Consider the following 10000-nt stretch of genomic DNA (forward strand, 5'->3'; position numbering starts at 1 on the left):
ACTATGGTAGGATACAGAGACAGGTCAGTACTATGGTAGGATACAGAGAGACAGGTCAGTACTATGGTAGGATAGAGAGAGACAGGTCAGTGCTATGGTAGGATACAGAGAGACAGGTCAGTACTATGGTAGGATACAGAGAGACAGGTCAGTGCTATGGTAGGATACAGAGAGACAGGTCAGTACTATGGTAGGATACAGAGAGACAGGTCAGTACTATGGTAGGATACAGAGAGACAGGTCAGTGCTATGGTAGGATACAGAGAGACAGGTCTGTGCTATGGTAGGATACAGAGAGACAGGTCAGTACTATGGTAGGATACAGAGACAGGTGAGTACTATGGTAGGATACAGAGAGATAGGTCAGTACTATGGTAGGATACACAGAGACAGGTCAGTACTATGGTAGAATACACAGAGACAGGTCAGTACTATGGTAGGATACAGAGAGACAGGTCAGTACTATGGTAGGATACAGAGAGACAGGTCAGTACTATGGTAGGATACAGAGAGACAGGTCAGTGCTATGGTAGGATACAGAGAGACAGGTCAGTACTATGGTAGGATACAGAGAGACAGGTCAGTACTATGGTAGGATACAGAGACAGGTCAGTACTATGGTAGGATACAGAGAGACAGGTCAGTACTATGGTAGGATACAGAGAGACAGGTCAGTACTATGGTAGGATACAGAGAGACAGGTCAGTACTATGGTAGGATACAGAGAGACAGGTCAGTACTATGGTAGGATACAGAGAGACAGGTCAGTGCTATGGTAGGATACAGAGAGACAGGTCAGTGCTATGGTAGGATACAGAGAGACAGGTCAGTACTATGGTAGGATACAGAGAGTACAGGTCAGTACTATGGTAGGATACAGAGAGACAGGTCAGTGCTATGGTAGGATACAGAGAGACAGGTCAGTGCTATGGTAGGATACAGAGAGACAGGTCAGTACTATGGTAGGATACAGAGAGACAGGTCAGTACTATGGTAGGATACAGAGAGACAGGTCAGTACTATGGTAGGATACAGAGAGACAGGTCAGTACTATGGTAGGATACAGAGAGACAGGTCAGTACTATGGTAGGATACAGAGAGACAGGTCAGTACTATGGTAGGATACAGAGAGACAGGTCAGTACTATGGTAGGATACAGAGAGACAGGTCAGTACTATGGTAGGATACAGAGAGACAGGTCAGTACTATGGTAGGATACAGAGAGACAGGTCAGTACTATGGTAGGATACAGAGAGACAGGTCAGTACTATGGTAGGATACAGAGAGACAGGTCAGTGCTATGGTAGGATACACAGAGACAGGTCAGTACTATGGTAGGATACACAGAGACAGGTCAGTACTATGGTAGGATACAGAGAGACAGGTCAGTACTATGGTAGGATACAGAGAGACAGGTCAGTACTATGGTAGGATACAGAGAGGAAGGTCAGTGCTATGGTAGGATACAGAGAGACAGGTCAGTACTATGGTAGGATACAGAGAGACAGGTCAGTACTATGGTAGGATACAGAGACAGGTCAGTACTATGGTAGGATACAGAGAGACAGGTCAGTACTATGGTAGGATACAGAGAGACAGGTCAGTACTATGGTAGGATACAGAGAGACAGGTCAGTACTATGGTAGGATACAGAGAGACAGGTCAGTACTATGGTAGGATACAGAGAGACAGGTCAGTGCTATGGTAGGATACAGAGAGACAGGTCAGTACTATGGTAGGATACAGAGGTACAGGTCAGTACTATGGTAGGATACAGAGAGACAGGTCAGTGCTATGGTAGGATACAGAGAGACAGGTCAGTGCTATGGTAGGATACAGAGAGACAGGTCAGTACTATGGTAGGATACAGAGAGACAGGTCAGTACTATGGTAGGATATAGAGAGACAGGTCAGTACTATGGTAGGATACAGAGAGACAGGTCAGTACTATGGTAGGATACAGAGACAGGTCAGTACTATGGTAGGATACAGAGAGACAGGTCAGTACTATGGTAGGATACAGAGAGACAGGTCAGTGCTATGGTAGGATACAGAGATACAGGTCAGTGCTATGGTAGGATACAGAGAGACAGGTCAGTACTATGGTAGGATACAGAGAGACAGGTCAATACTATGGTAGGATACAGAGAGACAGGTCAGTGCTATGGTAGGATATAGAGATACAGGTCAGTACTATGGTAGGATACAGAGAGACAGGTCAGTGCTATGGTAGGATACAGAGAGACAGGTCAGTGCTATGGTAGGATACAGAGAGACAGGTCAGTACTATGGTAGGATACAGAGAGACAGGTCAGTTCTATGGTAGGATACAGAGAGACAGGTCAGTACTATGGTAGGATACAGAGAGACAGGTCAGTACTATGGTAGGATACAGAGAGACAGGTCAGTGCTATGGTAGGATACAGAGAGACATGTCAGTGCTATGGTAGGATACAGAGAGACAGGTCAGTGCTATGGTAGGATACAGAGAGACAGGTCAGTACTATGGTAGGATACAGAGAGACAGGTCAGTACTATGGTATGATACAGAGAGACAGGTCAGTGCTATGGTAGGATATAGAGATACAGGTCAGTACTATGGTAGGATACAGAGAGACAGGTCAGTGCTATGGTAGGATACAGAGAGACAGGTCAGTGCTATGGTAGGATATAGAGAGACAGGTCAGTACTATGGTAGGATACAGAGAGACAGGTCAGTACTATGGTAGGATACAGAGACAGGTCAGTACTATGGTAGGATACAGAGAGACAGGTCAGTACTATGGTGGGATACAGAGAGACAGGTCAGTACTATGGTAGGATACAGAGAGAGGTCAGTACTATGGTAGGATACAGAGAGACAGGTCAGTACTATGGTAGGATACAGAGAGACAGGTCAGTACTATGGTAGGATACAGAGACAGGTCAGTACTATGGGAGGATACAGAGAGACAGGTCAGTACTATGGGAGGATACAGAGAGACAGGTCAGTACTATGGTAGGATACAGAGAGACAGGTCAGTACTATGGTAGGATACAGAGAGACAGGTCAGTGCTATGGTAGGATACAGAGAGACAGGTCAGTAATATGGTAGGATACAGAGAGACAGGTCAGTGCTATGGTAGGATACAGAGAGACAGGTCAGTACTATGGTAGGATACAGAGAGACAGGTCAGTACTATGGTAGGATACAGAGAGACAGGTCAGTGCTATGGTAGGATACAGAGAGACAGGTCAGTGCTATGGTAGGATACAGAGAGACAGGTCAGTACTATGGTAGGATACAGAGACAGGTGAGTACTGTGGTAGAATACAGAGAGACAGGTCAGTACTATGGTAGGATACAGAGACAGGTGAGTACTATGGTAGGATACACAGAGACAGGTCAGTACTATGGTAGGATACAGAGAGACAGGTCAGTACTATGGTAGGATACAGAGAGACAGGTCAGTACTATGGTAGGATACAGAGAGACAGGTCAGTGCTATGGTAGGATACAGAGAGACAGGTCAGTACTATGGAAGGATACAGAGAGACAGGTCAGTACTATGGTAGGATACAGAGACAGGTCAGTACTATGGTAGGATACAGAGAGACAGGTCAGTACTATGGTAGGATACAGAGAGACAGGTCAGTACTATGGTAGGATACAGAGACAGGTCAGTACTATGGTAGGATACAGAGAGACAGGTCAGTACTATGGTAGGATACAGAGAGACAGGTCAGTACTATGGTAGGATACAGAGAGACAGGTCAGTACTATGGTAGGATACAGAGAGACAGGTCAGTACTATGGTAGGATACAGAGAGACAGGTCAGTGCTATGGTAGGATACAGAGACAGGTCAGTGCTATGGTAGGATACAGAGAGACAGGTCAGTACTATGGTAGGATACAGAGATACAGGTCAGTACTATGGTAGGATACAGAGAGACAGGTCAGTGCTATGGTAGGATACAGAGAGACAGGTCAGTGCTATGGTAGGATACAGAGAGACAGGTCAGTACTATGGTAGGATACAGAGAGACAGGTCAGTACTATGGTAGGATATGGAGAGACAGGTCAGTACTATGGTAGGATACAGAGAGACAGGTCAGTACTATGGTAGGATACAGAGACAGGTCAGTACTATGGTAGGATACAGAGAGACAGGTCAGTACTATGGTAGGATACAGAGAGACAGGTCAGTACTATGGTAGGATACAGAGAGACAGGTCAGTGCTATGGTAGGATACAGAGATACAGGTCAGTGCTATGGTAGGATACAGAGAGACAGGTCAGTACTATGGTAGGATACAGAGAGACAGGTCAATACTATGGTAGGATACAGAGAGACAGGTCAGTGCTATGGTAGGATATAGAGATACAGGTCAGTACTATGGTAGGATACAGAGAGACAGGTCAGTGCTATGGTAGGATACAGAGAGACAGGTCAGTGCTATGGTAGGATATAGAGAGACAGGTCAGTGCTATGGTAGGATACAGAGAGACAGGTCAGTACTATGGTAGGATACAGAGAGACAGGTCAGTGCTATGGTAGGATACAGAGAGACAGGTCAGTACTAAGGTTAGGATACAGAGAGACAGGTCAGTACTATGGTAGGATACAGAGAGACAGGTCAGTGCTATGGTAGGATACAGAGAGACATTTCAGTGCTATGGTAGGATACAGAGAGACAGGTCAGTGCTATGGTAGGATACAGAGAGACAGGTCAGTACTATGGTAGGATACAGAGAGACAGGTCAGTACTATGGTATGATACAGAGAGACAGGTCAGTGCTATGGTAGGATATAGAGATACAGGTCAGTACTATGGTAGGATACAGAGAGACAGGTCAGTGCTATGGTAGGATACAGAGAGACAGGTCAGTGCTATGGTAGGATATAGAGATACAGGTCAGTGCTATGGTAGGATACAGAGAGACAGGTCAGTACTATGGTAGGATACAGAGAGACAGGTCAGTGCTATGGTAGGATACAGAGAGACAGGTCAGTGCTATGGTAGGATACAGAGAGACATGTCAGTGCTATGGTAGGATACAGAGAGACAGGTCAGTACTATGGTAGGATACAGAGACAGGTGAGTACTATGGTAGGATACAGAGAGACAGGTCAGTACTATGGTAGGATACAGAGACAGGTGAGTACTATGGTAGGATACACAGAGACAGGTCAGTACTATGGTAGGATACAGAGAGACAGGTCAGTGCTATGGTAGGATACAGAGAGACAGGTCAGTGCTATGGAAGGATACAGAGAGACAGGTCAGTACTATGGTAGGATACAGAGACAGGTCAGTACTATGGTAGGATACAGAGAGACAGGTCAGTACTATGGTAGGATACAGAGAGACAGGTCAGTACTATGGTAGGATACAGAGACAGGTCAGTACTATGGTAGGATACAGAGAGACAGGTCAGTACTATGGTAGGATACAGAGAGACAGGTCAGTACTATGGTAGGATACAGAGAGACAGGTCAGTACTATGGTAGGATACAGAGAGACAGGTCAGTACTATGGTAGGATACAGAGAGACAGGTCAGTGCTATGGTAGGATACAGAGACAGGTCAGTGCTATGGTAGGATACAGAGAGACAGGTCAGTACTATGGTAGGATACAGAGATACAGGTCAGTACTATGGTAGGATACAGAGAGACAGGTCAGTGCTATGGTAGGATACAGAGAGACAGGTCAGTGCTATGGTAGGATACAGAGAGACAGGTCAGTACTATGGTAGGATACAGAGAGACAGGTCAGTACTATGGTAGGATATAGAGAGAGAGGTCAGTACTATGGTAGGATACAGAGAGACAGGTCAGTACTATGGTAGGATACAGAGACAGGTCAGTACTATGGTAGGATACAGAGAGACAGGTCAGTACTATGGTAGGATACAGAGAGACAGGTCAGTACTATGGTAGGATACAGAGAGACAGGTCAGTACTATGGTAGGATACAGAGAGACAGGTCAGTGCTATGGTAGGATAGAGAGAGACAGGTCAGTGCTATGGTAGGATACAGAGAGACAGGTCAGTACTATGGTAGGATACAGAGAGACAGGTCAGTACTATGGTAGGATACAGAGATACAGGTCAGTACTATGGTAGGATACAGAGAGACAGGTCAGTGCTATGGTAGGATACAGAGAGACAGGTCAGTGCTATGGTAGGATATAGAGAGACAGGTCAGTGCTATGGTAGGATACAGAGAGACAGGTCAGTACTATGGTAGGATACAGAGAGACAGGTCAGTGCTATGGTAGGATACAGAGAGACAGGTCAGTACTAAGGTTAGGATACAGAGAGACAGGTCAGTGCTATGGTAGGATACAGAGAGACAGTTCAGTGCTATGGTAGGATACAGAGAGACAGGTCAGTGCTATGGTAGGATACAGAGAGACAGGTCAGTACTATGGTAGGATACAGAGAGACAGGTCAGTACTATGGTATGATACAGAGAGACAGGTCAGTGCTATGGTAGGATATAGAGATACAGGTCAGTACTATGGTAGGATACAGAGAGACAGGTCAGTGCTATGGTAGGATACAGAGAGACAGGTCAGTGCTATGGTAGGATATAGAGATACAGGTCAGTGCTATGGTAGGATACAGAGAGACAGGTCAGTACTATGGTAGGATACAGAGAGACAGGTCAGTGCTATGGTAGGATACAGAGAGACAGGTCAGTACTATGGTAGGATACAGAGAGACAGGTCAGTACTATGGTAGGATACAGAGAGACAGGTCAGTGCTATGGTAGGATACAGAGAGACAGGTCAGTACTATGGTAGGATACAGAGAGACAGGTCAGTACTATGGTAGGATACAGAGACAGGTCAGTACTATGGTAGGATACAGAGAGACAGGTCAGTACTATGGTAGGATACAGAGAGACAGGTCAGTACTATGGTAGGATACAGAGAGACAGGTCAGTACTATGGTAGGATACAGAGAGACAGGTCAGTACTATGGTAGGATACAGAGAGACAGGTCAGTACTATGGTAGGATACAGAGAGACAGGTCAGTACTATGGTAGGATACAGAGAGACAGGTCAGTACTATGGTAGGATACAGAGAGACAGGTCAGTGCTATGGTAGGATACAGAGACAGGTCAGTGCTATGGTAGGATACAGAGAGACAGGTCAGTACTATGGTAGGATACAGAGAGACAGGTCAGTACTATGGTAGGATACAGAGAGACAGGTCAGTGCTATGGTAGGATACAGAGAGACAGGTCAGTGCTATGGTAGGATACAGAGAGACAGGTCAGTACTATGGTAGGATACAGAGAGACAGGTCAGTACTATGGTAGGATACAGAGAGACAGGTCAGTACTATGGTAGGATACAGAGAGACAGGTCAGTACTATGGTAGGATACAGAGACAGGTCAGTACTATGGTAGGATACAGAGAGACAGGTCAGTACTATGGTAGGATACAGAGAGACAGGTCAGTGCTATGGTAGGATACAGAGAGACAGGTCAGTGCTATGGTAGGATACAGAGAGACAGGTCAGTACTATGGTAGGATACAGAGAGACAGGTCAGTGCTATGGTAGGATACAGAGAGACAGGTCAGTGCTATGGTAGGATACAGAGAGACAGGTCAGTGCTATGGTAGGATACAGAGAGACAGGTCAGTGCTATGGTAGGATACAGAGAGACAGGTCAGTACTATGGTAGGATACAGAGAGACAGGTCAGTGCTATGGTAGGATACAGGGAGATACAGGTCAGTGCTATGGTAGGATACAGAGAGACAGGTCAGTGCTATGGTAGGATACAGAGAGACAGGTCAGTACTATGGTAGGATACAGAGAGACAGGTCAGTGCTATGGTAGGATACAGAGAGACAGGTCAGTGCTATGGTAGGATACAGAGAGACAGGTCAGTGCTATGGTAGGATACAGAGAGACAGGTCAGTACTATGGTAGGATACAGAGAGACAGGTCAGTGCTATGGTAGGATACAGAGAGACAGGTCAGTGCTATGGTAGGATACAGAGAGACAGGTCAGTGCTATGGTAGGATACAGAGAGACAGGTCAGTACTATGGTAGGATACAGAGAGACAGGTCAGTACTATGGTAGGATACAGAGAGACAGGTCAGTGCTATGGTAGGATACAGAGAGACAGGTCAGTGCTATGGTAGGATACAGAGAGACAGGTCAGTGCTATGGTAGGATACAGAGAGACAGGTCAGTACTATGGTAGGATACAGAGAGACAGGTCAGTGCTATGGTAGGATACAGAGAGACAGGTCAGTGCTATGGTAGGATATAGAGATACAGGTCAGTACTATGGTAGGATACAGAGAGACAGGTCAGTGCTATGGTAGGATACAGAGAGACAGGTCAGTGCTATGGTAGGATATAGAGATACAGGTCAGTGCTATGGTAGGATACAGAGAGACAGGTCAGTACTATGGTAGGATACAGAGAGACAGGTCAGTGCTATGGTAGGATACAGAGAGACAGGTCAGTGCTATGGTAGGATATAGAGATACAGGTCAGTGCTATGGTAGGATACAGAGAGACAGGTCAGTACTATGGTAGGATACAGAGAGACAGGTCAGTGCTATGGTAGGATACAGAGAGACAGGTCAGTGCTATGGTAGGATACAGAGAGACAGGTCAGTACTATGGTAGGATACAGAGAGACAGGTCAGTACTATGGTAGGATACAGAGAGACAGGTCAGTACTATGGTAGGATACAGAGAGACAGGTCAGTACTATGGTAGGATACAGAGAGACAGGTCAGCACTATGGTAGGATACAGAGGGACAGGTCTCTCTCTCTCCTTGTGTCTCTGTCCCTCTCTCTCTCTCCTTGTGTCTCTGTCCCTCTCTCTCATGCGGCAGCATATGCGGTCTGTGTGTATCTAACTTAAAGTGACAGGCGTAAAAGTGTATCCATCTCTGTCTGGGCAGGGAAAGAACATGGGCGCAATAGATTATGGTCATTGTAGTTAAATACCACATTTTTTTTGTGTGTTGAACTAGGTTGAGTATTTGCTTAATGAAAACTACAACTCCCTTCAGCCCAGCATCCCATATAGGTCTTGTCATGATTTCTCTAGAGAATGATTTGATTTCTCTCTAGAGAAACTGTGTTGTACTCACAATTATATTTAAAAAAAAGTAATAATAATATGAAAAATTATTTCAAATAATATTTATAAAATATATTTTTATTTTTTTTATTTTATAAATAAAATTAAAATAAATGTAAGTACTTGAACCATGGTTGGTCAAATAGTTTAATATTCGAAACCCTCCCGAAATTTCTGTTAATCGCTCAGAACTACTAGAGAATGTCACGTCCTGACCAGTATAAGGGGTTATTTGTTATTGTAGTTTGGTCAGGGCGTGGCAGGGGATGTGTTTGTTTTGTGTTGTCGGGGTTTTGTATTATGTTTTGTATTTCTATGGTGTTTCTATGTTGTGTATTTCTTTGTTTTTGGCCTCGTATGGCTCTCAATCAGGAACAGCTGTACATCGTTGTTGCTGATTGAGAGTCATACTTAGGTAGCCCTGTTTTTTTCACCTGTCCCTTTGTGGGAAGTTGTTTTTGCATAGCTGTGTGTGTGTGTGTAGCCTGCAAGACTGTTCGATCGATCGTTTTCTTGTTTTGTTTTGTTAAGTGTTCAGTAAAAGTTAAGATGAGCACTCAACCCGCGGCGCCTTGGTCCACTCCGTACGACACTCGTTACAGAGACAGTCTTGGGAGTCTGGGCATTTCGGAAAGTATTCAGACCCCTTGAGGTTTTTCCACATTTTGTTACGTCACAGCCTTATTCTAAAATGGATTACATAAATACACATTCTCAGTAATCTACACATAATACCCCATAATGACAAAGCGAAAACAAGTTATTTTGACATTTTTGCAAATGTATTAAAAAAGAAAACAAAACGACCTTATTTATTACATCAGTATTCAGAGCCTTTGCTATGAGACTCGAAATTGAGCTCAGGCGCATCCTGTTTCCATTGATCA

General features: G+C 44.8%; 1 protein-coding gene across 1 annotated transcript in view; it reads left to right on the plus strand.

Moving 5' to 3' along the window:
* The window catches only part of megf11 (multiple EGF-like-domains 11), a 324903-nt gene that overhangs the window by 214409 nt on the left and 100494 nt on the right, over positions 1 to 10000 (plus strand). The window lies entirely within an intron of this gene.

The sequence above is a fragment of the Salmo salar genome, chromosome ssa23 (genome assembly GCF_905237065.1).
Source record: "Salmo salar chromosome ssa23, Ssal_v3.1, whole genome shotgun sequence".
Taxonomy (NCBI): domain Eukaryota; kingdom Metazoa; phylum Chordata; class Actinopteri; order Salmoniformes; family Salmonidae; genus Salmo; species Salmo salar.